Below are 15,933 nucleotides of genomic sequence, written 5' to 3'. Positions count from 1 at the left end.
AACAAGGTATATGATAGAAGCCGATTTGAGATGGCTAATCTCCAAAGAAATTAGACAAGATGAGACACTTGTTTAGAGCAATTTTCTTATATTTCATTCATAACATTCAATCAAGTGGTTCAATCTTTTTAAAGGCTTACAATGTGATATAACCGAAAAGAACATGCACCGTACCACTAAATCTACTAATGCAGAAAAAGGAAAACAATGTACCTAGATAGTAAAAAGGAAAACATACAGAGAGCAAAAACATGCATGGCATCATGGAAACGTGGGTGGTGTGGTTATCAGGTTCGTATTAGTGTACGCTTGATCACTTGATGCGATTCTTAATAACATTTTTAGAGTATGAATTGTATAAGCACACCTCAAACTATATTAACATGCATTGTTTAGTGACTATATTGTAATTAAAATAAATGCCAATGAGGTGGTGATGGAGTGGTAAGGGAGAGACTTGGTGTTCTAAGGGACTCCTGTTCGATTCCTGCCCTCCCCATTATTTTCTGCACCACCTGGTGATGATGGGAGACTAGGTGAATAGGCGGAGATCGCTAGTTCGATCCTTGAACTGAGCTGGTTTTACCTAATAGCATTGTCGTGCTTTCGGGCGAGTGTTCACGGGCTTCGGCCCTAGGTAAGGGTTTTCCCCGGTTCGGAGGCGAGTATATCCCGATGTGGTGAATTTCGCCAGTAGCCCATTTGCAGGATTCATTAGTCGTTAAAAAAAAAGAAATATAAATGATCGAATTATTGGGAGTGTTTATAACTTTATAGGGTAAGGTTCCTCTACAAAGTGTGTTTTTCTTACAAACTGTAGGAAGTGATTTGGACCATTGGAGGAGTGTTTTTAATGGTTGAGATCATCTTGGATGCATTTTAGTAATATTTGTATTTTAAATAAGGAATGATTTGATTGATGAAGGACAACAAAAGTCATTTGTCGTGTTTTAAAAAAGGCAAGTAACCGTCATTCCATAAACCACTCATTCAATCTCGCAAGCTTCTCTCTCTCTCCCTCTCTCTCTCTCTCTCTCTCTCACTTATCACCTTCTATACTAAAAAACAACCAAAAAATCCTAAAATCATGGATGTAAATATAACATAACTAGGTTAATGCCCGCATAATACGCGGGCTTTAACCAAAACCATATTATTTACTTTGAAATGAAATATTCTGTACAATACAATGAAAGAAAAATACAGAAAACTATTCAAATGCCGAAATATTTTGTTTTTTTTTTTTTTTTTTTTGAACGGAAACTCACTATTTATATATATAAATAGAATCAGCAAGGGGCTGAAAACACAAAACAACTACAAAGAAACGGAAAGGAAGCAGAAAACAAAAGCACAGCCATTACAAAATTTCCGAAACACTAAACTCAGCCACTTATCCCAGTCCAGCTTTGGTAACTTCGTTCGATGAGAAATCCAAAGGAAAACGTCTTCTTTTATGAGATCGACAGTTCTCCGGGTTGAAACAAACTGCCCCTCAAAAACTTTAAGATTCCTTGCATTCCAGGTTTGCCACATCGTAGCCAGAATAACCGTGTAGACGATTCTCTTCCATCTAGCAGACCCTATGTTGCCAGTCAAAGCTTTCACCACTTCCTTTAAACTGCACATATTAGTCAGAGGGGGTAGGAAAATTTAATTTATATTAATCAAATTATTTATATTGTTTTCACTGAATTCAATAAAACTCGTATGTGCGATTGTCTGCCTTTTAACACTTGAAGTATGAGTGTCTCTTAGAGAAATCATATAATTCAAAAAGATATGGTCACTTGTTTCCATGGACAGGTCACACCCCACACTAAATATTCTGAATACAGATACCTCAGTCAATCAAAGCCTCCATTTTTCGCTCTCTAGCTAAGTAATTCGCCTTCAAAGGAGCCCCCAAACAAACTGCTTAATACCATCAGGCTATGCTGGTTACCTTACGCCACGATCTCCAACCGTTTGTTTTTCGGTGAAAAACCCACCCCAAATTATTACTCCAGGTCTGTTTATCCTTAGCCTCAGCAATCACCATGCCCCGTAACACATTCATGAGCGTCTTGGCCTAAGTCCATTTATCAACATATACAGGATCTCTAACCCACTATCACTTCTAAGTAAAGTTCCACCAATTCTTTTGAAGCAAGAATCAACCAAGGCCTGTTTATTATTAGCTAACGAAAAAAACAATTAGAAATTAGGATATTGGAGCATGTTGGATCATTATCGCAAGTAAAAGAAGATAATCTAAAATAATTTCATTAAAATTAGTAATATTAGCATACCCATGATGATTGTTGAAAGTAAAAAGTGTACCGGAATATACTGAAAACATACTGGCTAGTAAACAATCATGAGATACGAAGAAAACTCAATCGGCGAGTAGAGTATGAGAAAGTGTATGGGAAAAAGTGTTGTAGAAACACTATCACATTCAATCTACACATTAGTAAAAGCCAAAGTTATGCCAAAATTTTATCACCCATTCTTCAAACCAATAAAATAACAATCCCTTAGCCTACTAACTCCCCATCCGCATTCATCTTTTCATTATACATCCAAAAAAAATTACTTGAAGAGAACAAACAAATCTGACAAACGACTGGACCATGGGAATTAAACTTATCTCTTTCATAGGGACTATGCTTGAGATCAAGGATTATATATTTAGCAAAAGACAGCCCAAATAACACCATTGTCACACAAAGCATTACAGTAATGTGTAAAAAATAAAAATGTGCTCAAATCAAAGAAGTATAAATTCATAAGATGTCTTAGAACATATTTTTCTTACTTAATTAACCCTACACCTCCTAGGGGTGGCTTAGCGGGCAAACCAATATAAAAAATAACTACACAAACAAAAGAACATTAACCTTTTTTTCAGCTGCATTGCTAAAAGTTAAACGTGTTGGGTTTCAGTGGTGTCAATTTTACTTTTTATCAAAACAGGTTTGACATATTTTATTAACTAAATATATAATTAATAAATACGCAGCGGAATAAATATATAATCAACACCAAAAGTGAACCGAACAGGATCATGGTTACAAACATGCAAATACGATACATAAAATAATTAATCTACCGATGAGAAAAATTATACCCTTGTGGTTAATAATTAACCGTGTGAGACACCAAGGTACAACGAATGAGTGCTAGACACGAACACGAACCGGGCAGCGGCGGCTTTGGCTTGGCAGTTTGTCACAATACAAAAGAAAAGGAAATAGGGCAGCACCTTCTACAAAGTGGTGGCCGTATTTCGGTTTTGACAGCAACTTCTTTTTTTTTTTTGATTGTCTCAAAATGAATTCCTTTCTTTTGTTTGTGATTTCTTACGGCAAAAACTCATATGATATTCATTAAGGATAATTAATTAAATATATATAGTAATATATTTAGGTTAACATTCCTAATTATCTCTTAGGCCCTAAAGCCCAATATAATAAGTTTAAGCCCAGATGCGATACGAAGCCCGAAAAACAAAATTTAATTAAATAAGTAATTAAACGTTACATTATTTATAACCCGTATAAATAATAAATTTCGTTTCTCGTGGATATATAATTATTCTAGATAATTAAATATATCGTTCCGTTAATTGTTCGTGGTCACCAGTAAATCGAGTTAAGTGGATTTAATGTTCGTTGCCCAAGGTGTAACTCTTACGGGTCATAGCTCGGTCAGCAGCGTTGACTTATCGAACCCGTACATATAAATCCAACAATCTCCCACTTGGACGGCCTTCAATAAAATCCTCAACGCAGACAGTCAGCGGCGCTCTAGCTGCACATGGCTGCCCCCAACAAGGTATGACACTTTAAAGTCATTAACCAAAACACTTTGCCATTAGTAACAACTTACTATTGCAAGACAATAGACTTATGGTAATTGTTGTCATTCATCCTTTCTGTAAAAGACATAAATTGAATCAATGAGACATGGATTAAGTTCATTCTCATATGGTGTTCAATTATTATTGTTCTCGATCAAGAGTCAAAGTGGTCCGAACAAACACACAGTAAGTTTGGGTAAGGCCTTACACTTCACCAGTTTGAATCAACGAGGGCGCCACAATGTCTAACTGTTACATATCATGTAAGAGTACAGAATCCCATATCGACTACATACAACTCCCACTGAACTTCAGAACTATTCCCAATTAAAGCCTTTATGACTGGCAGTTACGCGACAGCGGTTGACAGTAATCAAAGAATAATCCTTGGTAAACGGAAGTTCTAATATGTATCTCAGGTCAAAGGATACTAAATGAGTATACCAATATCAAATCATCTTATGACTAAGATCCATGAAGATGATTTGATGCGAGTTACATCCAACGTCATTCTCAATGAGGTCTGTGAATTTGGAAGTCAACTCCTTGAGTCCAAAGTCAGAATAGTCTTAATTCAGAATCGTTCCCACGAATCTGACCGACTACGGATAGTTTAGAATGCAAGATTCATGGATTAAACGTATTAAAATCGAACACAGTTATAAGATTCAAAATTGCATTTAACCAGTAAATCAAAATTGAATTCAAAAGTACAATTGTTAAAAGTTCGTACATCCAAATACTAAATCAAAACATACTACTAGCTAATCTAAGCCCGATAGCACCCATGTGCTGATCATGCTTGTCCTGAGTCATGGGCTTAGTAAACGAGTCTGCTAGGTTTTGATCTGTGTCCACTTTACTTATCACGATGTCTCCACGTTCCACAATTTCCCGTATATAGTGGACCTTTCTTAAAATGTGCTTGGCCCTGTGATGAGACCTGGGCTCTTTGGCTTGAGCAATAGCACCAGTGTTATCACAGAATATCTCGATGGGTTTCTTAATGCTTGGAACCACATCGAGGTCGGTTATGAATTTCTTCATCCAAGCAGCCTCCTTTGCAGCATCTGATGCGACTATATATTCAGATTCGGTGGTTGAATCTGTGACAACCCTCACTAAACCAGGTATCCGTACGATTTAATTAATAATTAATTACTGCTTGATTACTGTGCTTACTTGAACTTGTGAACAAACTGCTACTTGAAGGTTGATACATGCATATTCCTGCATCATACTTTACATACTGTCACTACATTATTTACATGCTGAACCTTAGTGACAAACATGATGCACAAAAGCACAGTAGCACTGTGAACGGATAACCTATTGAACATGCTGATAAGCCAGCATCAGGCAGATATTGCCTCTAAGGCCTGTATGAGCCAGAAATATTTCACTACACCCATAGTGAGTGTAGGGATACAAGGGTTGTAGAACTGCGTCTCTAGGAATAAGATACAATGACAGGATGTGCCTAGGACATACACTAAGCACAAAACTCAGCACTTTAATTAACAATTCAGCTTTTAGCTAACTAATAAAGTGCCAACATGAGAAAAATATTACTAGACACTTTCCAAAGTGTCGAGAATAAGTTGTGTCACTAAAAATAATTATAACGACACCTTAAAACTTTGTCAAGCACTTTAACGGATTACTATCCAACCGAACAACTGGACTTTATCCGGAACATGAAAATATTGCCATTAACATTATTAGTCTTTTTCTGAGCCAGATAGGGTCCCTGAACACCCTAACACCCACTGTAATGCACTACACACTAGTAACGGGGTTAATCCCTAAACTAACTAACTTAACCTAACTACTATCTAATGATTAGTTGGAAATGAACCGAGACCCCCCCCCTTAACCAACCGTCCCCTAGAGGGGGACATACCTTGTCCTTCTTGAATATTTTATTTCCTCTTGTCTAGTATCTAGAGTGCATTGCATCCAATGGTTAAAGGACTTGGTAATTGTCTATAAGAACAAGTCATGGCACAACATAATCATCCAACACCCAACTCACAACAACTCTCTCCCTCTCCTCTCTACAAACTCACGGCCAAGCACCCCTAAACATCCATCAATTTTTCGAGCCTTGATCTTCACATTCCAAGTCCATACAAGTATCAAGGATCACGTATAAGGAGGTTTGGTGCAATCGGAAGGCGAAGGACCTCATTCTCTTGCTTTTATCCACCCTATTTGCGTCTAGATTCTTCCCTAGCCTCGAGCTAGTGGTATGTTGCTTAAAACACCTTCTCGAACTATTTTGAAGGGGTTAATATGATGTGTAACGGTTAAAACTCGAAATCTTACAAGTTGATGCTTTAAAGTCTACTAAAAGCACAAATAAAGATGGTTAAAAGCTTATAAGTTGTGTAAATGTTGTAGTAATTGATTTGTGTGGTTATTCGGACCCGATCTATGTTGTGGTAGCTCGGATCATCATTTAACCCGGGTTGGTCATGATCATGAATCGTGACATAAGGTTGTTTTGAATGAAACAAGGGTTAAAGGGTGAAACTCTACCACACACGAATCATGAACTTGTGTAAAAGCATTTTTACTTGTAAAATAGTGTTTAAAACTAGTAGATCTACGGATCTACGAGTGGTATTTTCAAAGGACCAAGTGTCAAGAAAATCATGTTTTCTAAAGACGGATCTTACGTTAACTAGAATGATTTTTAGAAACCACAAGTGTGTAAACACTTGTGTAGCACAAAAGTTTCGACAAAATAACAATTTTTGTAGAATTTACAAGAAGATGTAAAGATGGACTTTCTATAGAAACGGGGTTTTTATGAAATCGGTTTGACTGGTATAAAGATCCGCTAAAAGTAATGAGGTTACTACATAATTTTAGAAAACTACAAGTTCATGAAACTTTTGCGAATTATATGCTTCCTAACTAGTTTGTTGATATATTGAATATTGTTTTGATTTAAAAAGAAAATTGTTGGATTGATTTGTAAAAGAAAATGATACGCTTGAAAGCGTGGCCGCCTCCAATTACAGAGGAAACTCTGGCGAAATTTTTCCAAAAACCTAACACTTAGAATTATTTTCACTACAAGTGTTAGACATACTTTTCGACATGTTTTCAAAATATATAAATTTCGCCACGACTTTATTTACAAATATCGGAGGTGGGATTTTCACAAACTTAAACGTGATAAATATATATTTGGTAAATATATTTTTCACAACGTCACTTGTCAACTATTTTGTGAAGTGAATAAATATTATTTTTAGGGTAAAAATAATATTATCAAACGTTAACGAATCCAAAATAATACGAACGCTTTCACGATAAATATATAAGTTACACCGGTAATTATTATTACCACTCGATCGTTAAAACGTAACTTACGCATTTTACGGAAATATTTATGAACGCGTATTTTTGTTAAAGTATTATTTTGGGAAAATTATGTGAATAAAATATAATATTTTGAGAAAGATAATTATATTTTGGAGTCAGGAATAAATATATATTAAGTGAGACTTAACAATATATTACGAACGCACATGTATTAAATCCCCCATCCTTGGGAAGGAGAATAATTACCAAGTATGCGCCAAATGTAAACACGAAATAGTTGTCTAACTATCTCCCAAAAACTTAAACCATAAAGTTAAGGCACGGCCGTCCGTCTAATAGAGTTAGCACATGTAGGTCGTTGCACAGCTGCTTGACTTGGAGCATTACTTGGTAGAGACGCACCACTGTGAGTTCATGTCCCCCTTTTCTCTTAACTGTTTTCAGTTTTCTAAACTGCGGGGGTGAAATACATGTTACTTTGATTATGAATACTTTATACATGGTATGGTTAGCGTAAGGAGGGTTATTACCTAGATCATGTGAATGGGTAGGCTATTATCGTAAGACCATTAATCCTTGTATAAGGACCGAGAGGCATGAGTGATAGATCTATCGGGTGTTGCGAGCCCCACGCATGAGCCAGCGTATGGCTGCATGTGGTGACTATGTCGTTCCGCCGGAAGGACCAGTATGAAATTCGCGTTACAGGTTTGAGTGCTTCCTAGGCCATTTCACTTATTAATGTATTAGCTACACATTAATTGATCTCTTTTTCCTTATTGCTACATACCAGGAATTTTCATACATACAGACATTTTACAAAGGTTTTACTTACTCACTACACATGAACTCGCTCAACATTATTGTTGATTTTTCAACTTACATGTATTTCAGGGAATTAAAGGATCTGGCACGGTATGGCACGTTTTCCCGCTGCACTAGTACGAGGTTATCCGGGTTTAGGGAATGTGACTCTTTCCTGGACAAGTCACAGTCCTTAAACTGTGTTTATGTTTATGTTTGCTGAACAATGTTTATGTCGTTGGGGTGTGTTTCCGTTGATACAATGTTATTGTATTTGGTTTTAAAACTTAAATGAATGGATGATCTTGCATGGTTTTTATTCATATAGCTTTGTTATGGTTAAGCTATGGTATTAAGAAGTCACACCAAATTAACCACGCTTCCGCAAAGCCAGGGTGTGACAGAATCAGCCACCACACTCTGCTTGGAGCTCTTCCATGAGACAGCTCCTCCATTTAGAGTGAATACGAAACCTGATTGTGAGCGAGAATCATCTCGGTCAGTTTGAAAACTAGCATCAGTGTAACATCTTACAGTGAGCTCTTCTTCTACTCCTCCAAATACTAAGAACATATCTTTAGTTCTTCTCAGATACTTTAGAATGTTCTTGACAGCAGTCCAAAGGGCAATGCCAGGAGCTTGCTGATAACGACTAGTCATGCTTAAAGCATGCGAGACGTCAGGTCTAGTACATAACATAGCATACATGATAGAGCCAATCGCTGAAGCATATGGAACTCCTTCCATTCGCTTAATTTCAATGTTCGTTGAAGGAGATTGCGATTTGTTCAACACAGTACCTTTAGTCATAGGAACACCTCCTTTCTTGGAGTTTTCCATCTTAAAGCGTGTCATCATTTTGTCTATGTATGTACTTTGACTTAGCCCAAGAAGCCGCTTAGATCTATCCCTATAGATCTTGATTCCTAGAATATAAGCTGCTTCTCCAAGATCTTTCATTGCGAAACAAGTTCCCAAATAGTGTTTAACTTCGTTAAGCATAGGGACGCTATTTCCAATGATCAGTATATCATCCACATACAGGATGAGGAATGATATAGTGCTCCCACTAGCCTTTCTGTAAACACAAGGCTCATCTTCATTTTTGACAAAACCAAACTCTTTGATCTTTTGGTCAAAACGAAGATTCCAGCTACGAGACGCCTGCTTGAGTCCATAAATGGACTTATTCAGCTTGCACACCCTATTAGGATATTTTGGATCAACAAAACCGTCTGGCTGAACCATATAGACATCTTCAGAGAGATGCCCATTAAGAAAAGCGGTTTTGACATCCATTTGCCATATCTCGTAGTCATAGTACGCGGCTATGGCAAGCAATATCCTGATCGATCTGATCATAGCAACGGCGAGAAGGTTTCATCATAATCAATACCCTGAGTTTGAGTGAAACCCTTCGTAACTAGCCGTGCTTTAAAGGTGTGTACATTTCCATGCATATCGGTTTTTCTCTTGAAAACCCATTTGCTCCCTACTGCCCGAGATTCGGGGGGTAGCTCAACCAAGTCCCAGACTTGATTATCACGCATAGATTGCATCTCAGCGTTCATGGCTTCCAGCCATTTCGCAGATTCAGGATCTGAGATAGCAGATTTGTAGTTAGTAGGTTCGTCATTAGACTCATCTACTACCAAGACTTCAGCACCTTCGAGATGCCAAAGGTATCTGTCAGGTTCTTTACGAGTCCTGCTACTTCTGCGAACGCCTGTGTTCATGTCTGATTCATCAGCAACAATTTCTTGTTGTTCAGACGTTCCGACTTCATCGGCGGTTGTTGTTGGTTCTTGAATTTCTTCAAGATCAACCACATTATTTCCAGTTCCTCGATTAAGAAGTTCTTCCTCGAGAAAGTGCCCCTTCCTTTTGATGGAAATAACATTTGCATCAGGATGGTAGAAATAATATCCGCTTCTTTTATAGTATCCGACGAAAACAACCTTTTCGCCTCGAGGATCGAGCTTATCATCAGCATCACTTGTGATGTATGCATCACATCCCCATACTTTTAGGTATTCCAAATCGGGTTTACGCCCATGCCATATCTCATATGGGGTTTTGTTTACCTTTTTAGTTGGAGCCAGATTGACAATGCGGGCGGCAGTCATAAGAGCATGACCCCAAAAGGAGTGAGGCAAGTTAGTTCTACACATCATCGATCGAACCATATTAAGTAGGGTTCGATTTCTCCTCTCGCTCACGCCATTAAGTTGGGGTGTGCCAGGTGGAGTGGGTTCTGAAATTATTCCACACTTTTTGAGATGATTGAGGAACTCTAAGCTGAGGTATTCGCCACCTCGATCTGATCGAAGTATTTTTATCTTTCTAGTAAGTTGGTTTTCTACTTCGTTTTGAAACTCTTTGAACTTTTCAAAAGTTTCATGCTTATGCTTCATAAGATAGACATAAGCATATCGACTATAATCGTCGATGAAAGTAACGAAGTATCTTTCATGGTTTCTTGTCATGGTTCTGAAAGGGCCACATACATCTGTGTGAATGAGTCCTAGCAGACCATTGGCCCGTTCACCAACACCAGTGAAGGGACGCTTTGTGAGTTTGCCAGCTAAGCAAGATTCGCAATCATTAAAGGAGTCTTGTCCAGTGGATTCAAGAATCCCCTTGGATTGGAGCCATTTTATGCGTGCCTTACTTATGTGGCCAAGTCTACAATGCCATAGAAAGGTTTCATTAATACCAACTTTGTTACGCTTAGAAAGATGATATATGTTATTACATGTTTGAACATCAATCTCAAAAATACCATTTCGAGGTTTAGCCTCAAAATAAAAGACATCATTCAAGTAGGCAGAAATAGAAATACCATTAAAAACGTACCTGAAACCTTGTTCAAACAAAAGGGAAACAGAAATAATGTTTCTGGTTATACCAGGTGCAAACAAACAATTGTTTAAATTAACTACAAGGCCAGAAGGACATGAAAAATGAAATGTGCCAGTTGCAAGAATTGGTACTCTTTTCCCATCACCCACGATGAGTTCCATGTCGCCTTGTTTCAGTTTCCTCCACTTTTCAGGCTCCTGCAAAACATTAGTGATGTGGTAACCACACCCGGTATCAAATACCCATGTGTTGCTGGAGACAGTAAAAAGTTCAATAACATAAATGAGAATACCTGAAGAAATGCCAATGTTATTGGCCTTGTTCGCCTTCAGCTTGGCTAGATACTGTGGGCAGTTCCTTTTCCAGTGCCCCATTTGGTTGCATTCAAAGCACTGACGCTCCTGAGGAGGGGGTGGTTTAGCAACCTGTTTGTTGTTGGTGGCAGATTTGGCAGCAACAACAACCATTTTCTTGCCTTTGCTGTTATGAGCCCTTTTCTTGTTGTTGGGCTTCTTAACACCACCAGACTTGACCATCAGAACTTGGTTGGTTTTATGTGGAATGTTCATCTCAGCCGTTTTGAGCATACCATGTAGCTCAGGCACAGTCTTCACCCAAGCATTCATATTATAGTTCATAATGAACTGGTCATACGAGCTAGGGAGAGAGTTCAAGATGAAGTCCGCTGCCATTTCATCTTGCAGGGGATAACCAAGTTTGTTCATCTGGTCAATGTACCCTTTCATCTTAAGCACATGAGTACTGACACACGATCCTTCTTGCATTTTACAGCTTATGAGCTGCTTCATGGTGTCATATCGCTCCTGTCGGGCTTGTTTCTGAAACATGCCTTTCAGTTGCTGGATCATGTCATAAGCATCTTTATCTTCCGTGTTCTTCTGAAGTTCAGGAGACATGGTGGCTTGCATAAGGCAGGCTACCTCAACGGCATCCTCGTTATGCTTTTCCAGTGCCTTACGAGCAGCAGTAGTGTTACTTTCAGGCTCGATAGGGACTGGGCCATCTAAGATATATAGCTTTTTCGCCATCTTGAGAACTATTCTCAGATTGCGGTGCCATTCGAGAAAGTTGGTGTTATTCAGTTTTTCTTTTTCAAGTATAGACTTGAGAACGAAGGAGTTGTTTTCATTAGACATCTGTTACATAAGCAAAGAGATTTTAATTAGTATTTTCGATGTATATTTCCTTATTTAATTAATGACCCATTACAGTAATTAGAACAAGGAATGAGAATCTGGCTATGTCAGTGGTAAAGACAGCTGTGGCATGCACTCTAGTAAGTGACTAGGCAGACTGACAACGTGTGTCAATTGTGAGAATTGCACAACTCTCGAGTATGAGGCCGCTAAGACAACTCTTGTCTATGCATTGATACGTTTAGCCTCATCTATGCCGACTTTTACTTTCGAGACAGCTGGAGCATGTGGTGAGAAAAGAAAAGGTAATAGTCGTCCTAAAAGAGGTACTTGTGGAAGGGCCGGATGTCTCAACGAAACCCTTGCACCTTGGAAGGATATGCTAGACATCAAGTGTGGTGCTGTGGCTCCAAACACTGATGGTTCGCTTTTACGTTCCAAGTGTAGCTTGTGATAGGATGGCATAGACTATTGATTTTAATTATGGGTTAATTAAATATTTACCAAATAGGGTCGTAAGAGCCAATTTTAGTATATATTTAGTCGTGACATCTTGATGAACCCTTTCATCTCTCAGGACACTTAATTTTAAATAACCTATTAAAATTAAGTTTGTCGCGACTTGTATAACCATTTAAAGTTAATAGTTTTAAAACTATTAAGTTATGAGTTTTAGAAAGTTAAAACTTGTTAAATTTCAAAAAAAAAACTCTAATGGTTATTAATTATTTTAAAATAAACTATTTGTTTTATAACAAATATTTACAAGCTGTAAAAATCAATTTAGAACTTGTTATAATTGATTGTGAGCATTTTAAAACACCTTTTAAAAGTTTGGTATTAGGTTGGTTGTAATATAACAATTTATATGATAAAAGCAACCATAATAGCAAAAATAAATATGTAAATCTTTAGGCCATTTTGTTTGTTCTTGCTAGAGCCAAATAGCAAGACCAAACTGGGTCACGGGGTAACAAACAACCACAAGGATGGACCTAGTGCATCTAGTTGTCTTTAGCAGCTCCTTGATTCCTGTAATGTCTTCTGTTTTTGCCTTCGGGACTTCAACTTTATATTATAATATAAAATATAACAAAATTGAAACCCTAATCTATTACAACTTTGAGCCACAAAGTGGGCCAAAACCATAAAACAAAACAATAACAAAAATACAAGTACAAGGTCGGCCAAATTTACATATTCAACACAATCATATTAAAGTGGGCAATCTTTTGGTCAAATAAAACAAATAAAACTTTTGACCAAATAACTTTTTGCCCAAGAAATATTTAGATCTGAAACTTTAAACAAGTTAAAGTTTGAGATCTATAACCGGTTAAAAGGACCGGTTCCGATTTGCATGTTGTAAGCGTGGCTCTGATACCACTGTTGGGTTTCAGTGGTGTCAATTTTACTTTTTATCAAAACAGGTTTGACATATTTTATTAACTAAATATATAATTAATAAATACGCAGCGGAATAAATATATATAATCAACACCAAAAGTGAACTGAACAGGATTATGGTTACAAACATGCAAATACGATACATAAAATAATTAATCTACCGATGAGAAAAATTATACCCTTGTGGTTAATAATTAACTGTGTGAGACACCAAGGTACAACGAATGAGTGCTAGACACGAATACGAACCGGGCAGCGGCGGCTTTTGGCTTGGCAGTTTGTCACAATACAAAAGAAAAGGAAATAGGGCAGCACCTTCTACAAAGTGGTGGCCGTATTTCGGTTTTGACAGCAACTTCATTTTTTTTATTGTCTCAAAATGAATTCCTTTCTTTTGTTTGTGATTTCTTAGGGCAAAAACTCATATGATATTCATTAAGGATAATTAATTAAATATATATAGTAATATATTTAGGTTAACATTCCTAATTATCTCTTAGGCCCTAAAGCCCAATATAATAAGTTTAAGCCCAGATGCGATACGAAGCCCGAAAAACAAAATTTAATTAAATAAGTAATTAAACGTTACATTATTTATAACCCGTATAAATAATAAATTTCGTTTCTCGTGGATATATAATTATTCTAGATAATTAAATATATCGTTCCGTTAATTGTTCGTGGTCACCAGTTAATCGAGTTAAGTGGATTTAATGTTCGTTGCCCAAGGTGTAACTCTTACGGGTCATAGCTCGGTCAGCAGCGTTGACTTATCGAACCCGTACATATAAATCCAACAAAACGATCTTCTAGCAAGTCGTCACTCAAATCATCATCCTCTACAAGAAAACAACAAATCCAAATTCAAGGTTACATTTCAAAACAACTTCTATGTAGAAAACAGAGAGTAACTTGGGAAAAAGATACTAAATTTTATACAAAATATCGAATACCTTCTCAATGAAAAGAAATTGATTGCATAACCAACTCTCACCAACATCTTTTGTTTGTGAAAAATAACTAAATGGAAAATGGAAAATAGAACTTATACAAATGTTCATGTGGGTAAAATTTGTTCACAATTTTATGAAGATTTTTTCTCACCATTCTCACAAAAAATGGAGTGTTCTTGATGAAAAAAGTCTTACCACCAAATGCCAAGTCCATTGAGCTGATCATCAACCAGCAACCCAGTAAGATAGTGATTCAAAGGGGTTTTTACGAGTCAAGCTATGCCACAAAGCTAACTAATAGTGGATCAACCTATTGTAGCATGACTAACAGAAATCTAAGTAAAACTACATCAAAAAAATAAATTAGATTATTTTAGTCTCCACTACATGTTGGACGTATGATTGTCCTAGACATTGAATCATAAAAAAAAATATTTTAATCCAGCTTTTTTAAAAGCAATTCAGTTTGGAAGTAAAAATAAAATACTTAATAAATATGGTTTAAAGAAAGTAGTTCTTATTTACCTTTCGTCCAAAAGGACCAAATCGACCAACACGATGAATGTAAAGCTATCGGTTACTTGGAGGTCACGATTAATCAGCAGGAAAAACCTGAAACAGAAGATTAAAAAAACATATTATATGGTATGCACATGAATTTAATCCTCTCCAACTACAAAAATTGTTAAAACACAAAGTTGATCAGTATCTTGTGTTATGATCATTTATGAAACCAGAATTTGTCCAATTCAAAACGGTTGGAACCAAGCAGGGGTGGTTCAGTTAGTTCTTAGTTCTGAATAGCCCATAATAAATGATTCATGACGTCCACTTTTTACATTTATGCTTTCATCTGACAAAAGATTACCACTAAAGGCTTCATGTTCTGATGCCTTCTCTTTCTCATCAACATAAAACTTCGGGTTGAAATCTGAATCGAACGACCTGAAAGAGGAGTCCATTTGGGTTTCCAATGGATTTACGGAAGCATAACATCCTGCAAATATAACTAACGATTATTCAAAAGCGCAACGACTACGGTATGCATTTTTATTTCAAGTCAACATACCTCGCCCGGATTAACAGTAACCATGTAAGGCGTAAAACTTCCACCAGATGCAATCATGTCACCTACAATTTCAAATATTACTTTTGTTAGATAAGTTGATTCATCATGTCTTTTAGGAAACACATCCACATTACTACTCTGCATATACCAAACCATTTCATTTTCAACATAATAATCAAATACGAAAACTGCCCTTGTTTTGTCATTTTTTTGCCCTAATTCCTCAAAATTAGAGATGATGAATTATGAATTAAGATTACGTACGTAAAACGCCACCACAATGCCTGCTGTATTCTCCGTCGGCAATTTGATTTTGGCACTGAAGAATCCATATTCAAATCTTACGAAAACGTAAAATAACAATCAGTTACAGTTTATATTCAAATCTTACGAAAACGTAAAATAACAATCAGTTTTCAATTCGAAAACAATAACCGCACGTACCGGATTACGATTATACTACTGAACCTGAAAATCCGTTCTTCCACGTCCACGTATTAA

The 15,933-nt window shown here is 36.8% G+C and overlaps 1 long non-coding RNA gene across 1 annotated transcript; it reads right to left on the bottom strand.

The window, feature by feature from the left end:
* Positions 1–14,313: 14,313 nt before the first annotated feature.
* On the bottom strand, positions 14,314–15,477 carry LOC118487307. Its single transcript, XR_004881298.1, has 4 exons — positions 15,232–15,477; positions 14,889–14,975; positions 14,559–14,708; positions 14,314–14,430 (listed from the first exon to the last, which is right to left on the bottom strand). It is a non-coding gene; the product is annotated as an uncharacterized LOC118487307 (long non-coding RNA).
* Between the last annotated feature and the right edge of the window lie 456 nt (positions 15,478–15,933).

This window comes from Helianthus annuus, chromosome 15 (assembly GCF_002127325.2).
Source record: "Helianthus annuus cultivar XRQ/B chromosome 15, HanXRQr2.0-SUNRISE, whole genome shotgun sequence".
Taxonomy (NCBI): Eukaryota; Viridiplantae; Streptophyta; class Magnoliopsida; order Asterales; family Asteraceae; genus Helianthus; species Helianthus annuus.
This window is presented reverse-complemented; position numbering and strand designations above follow the sequence as displayed.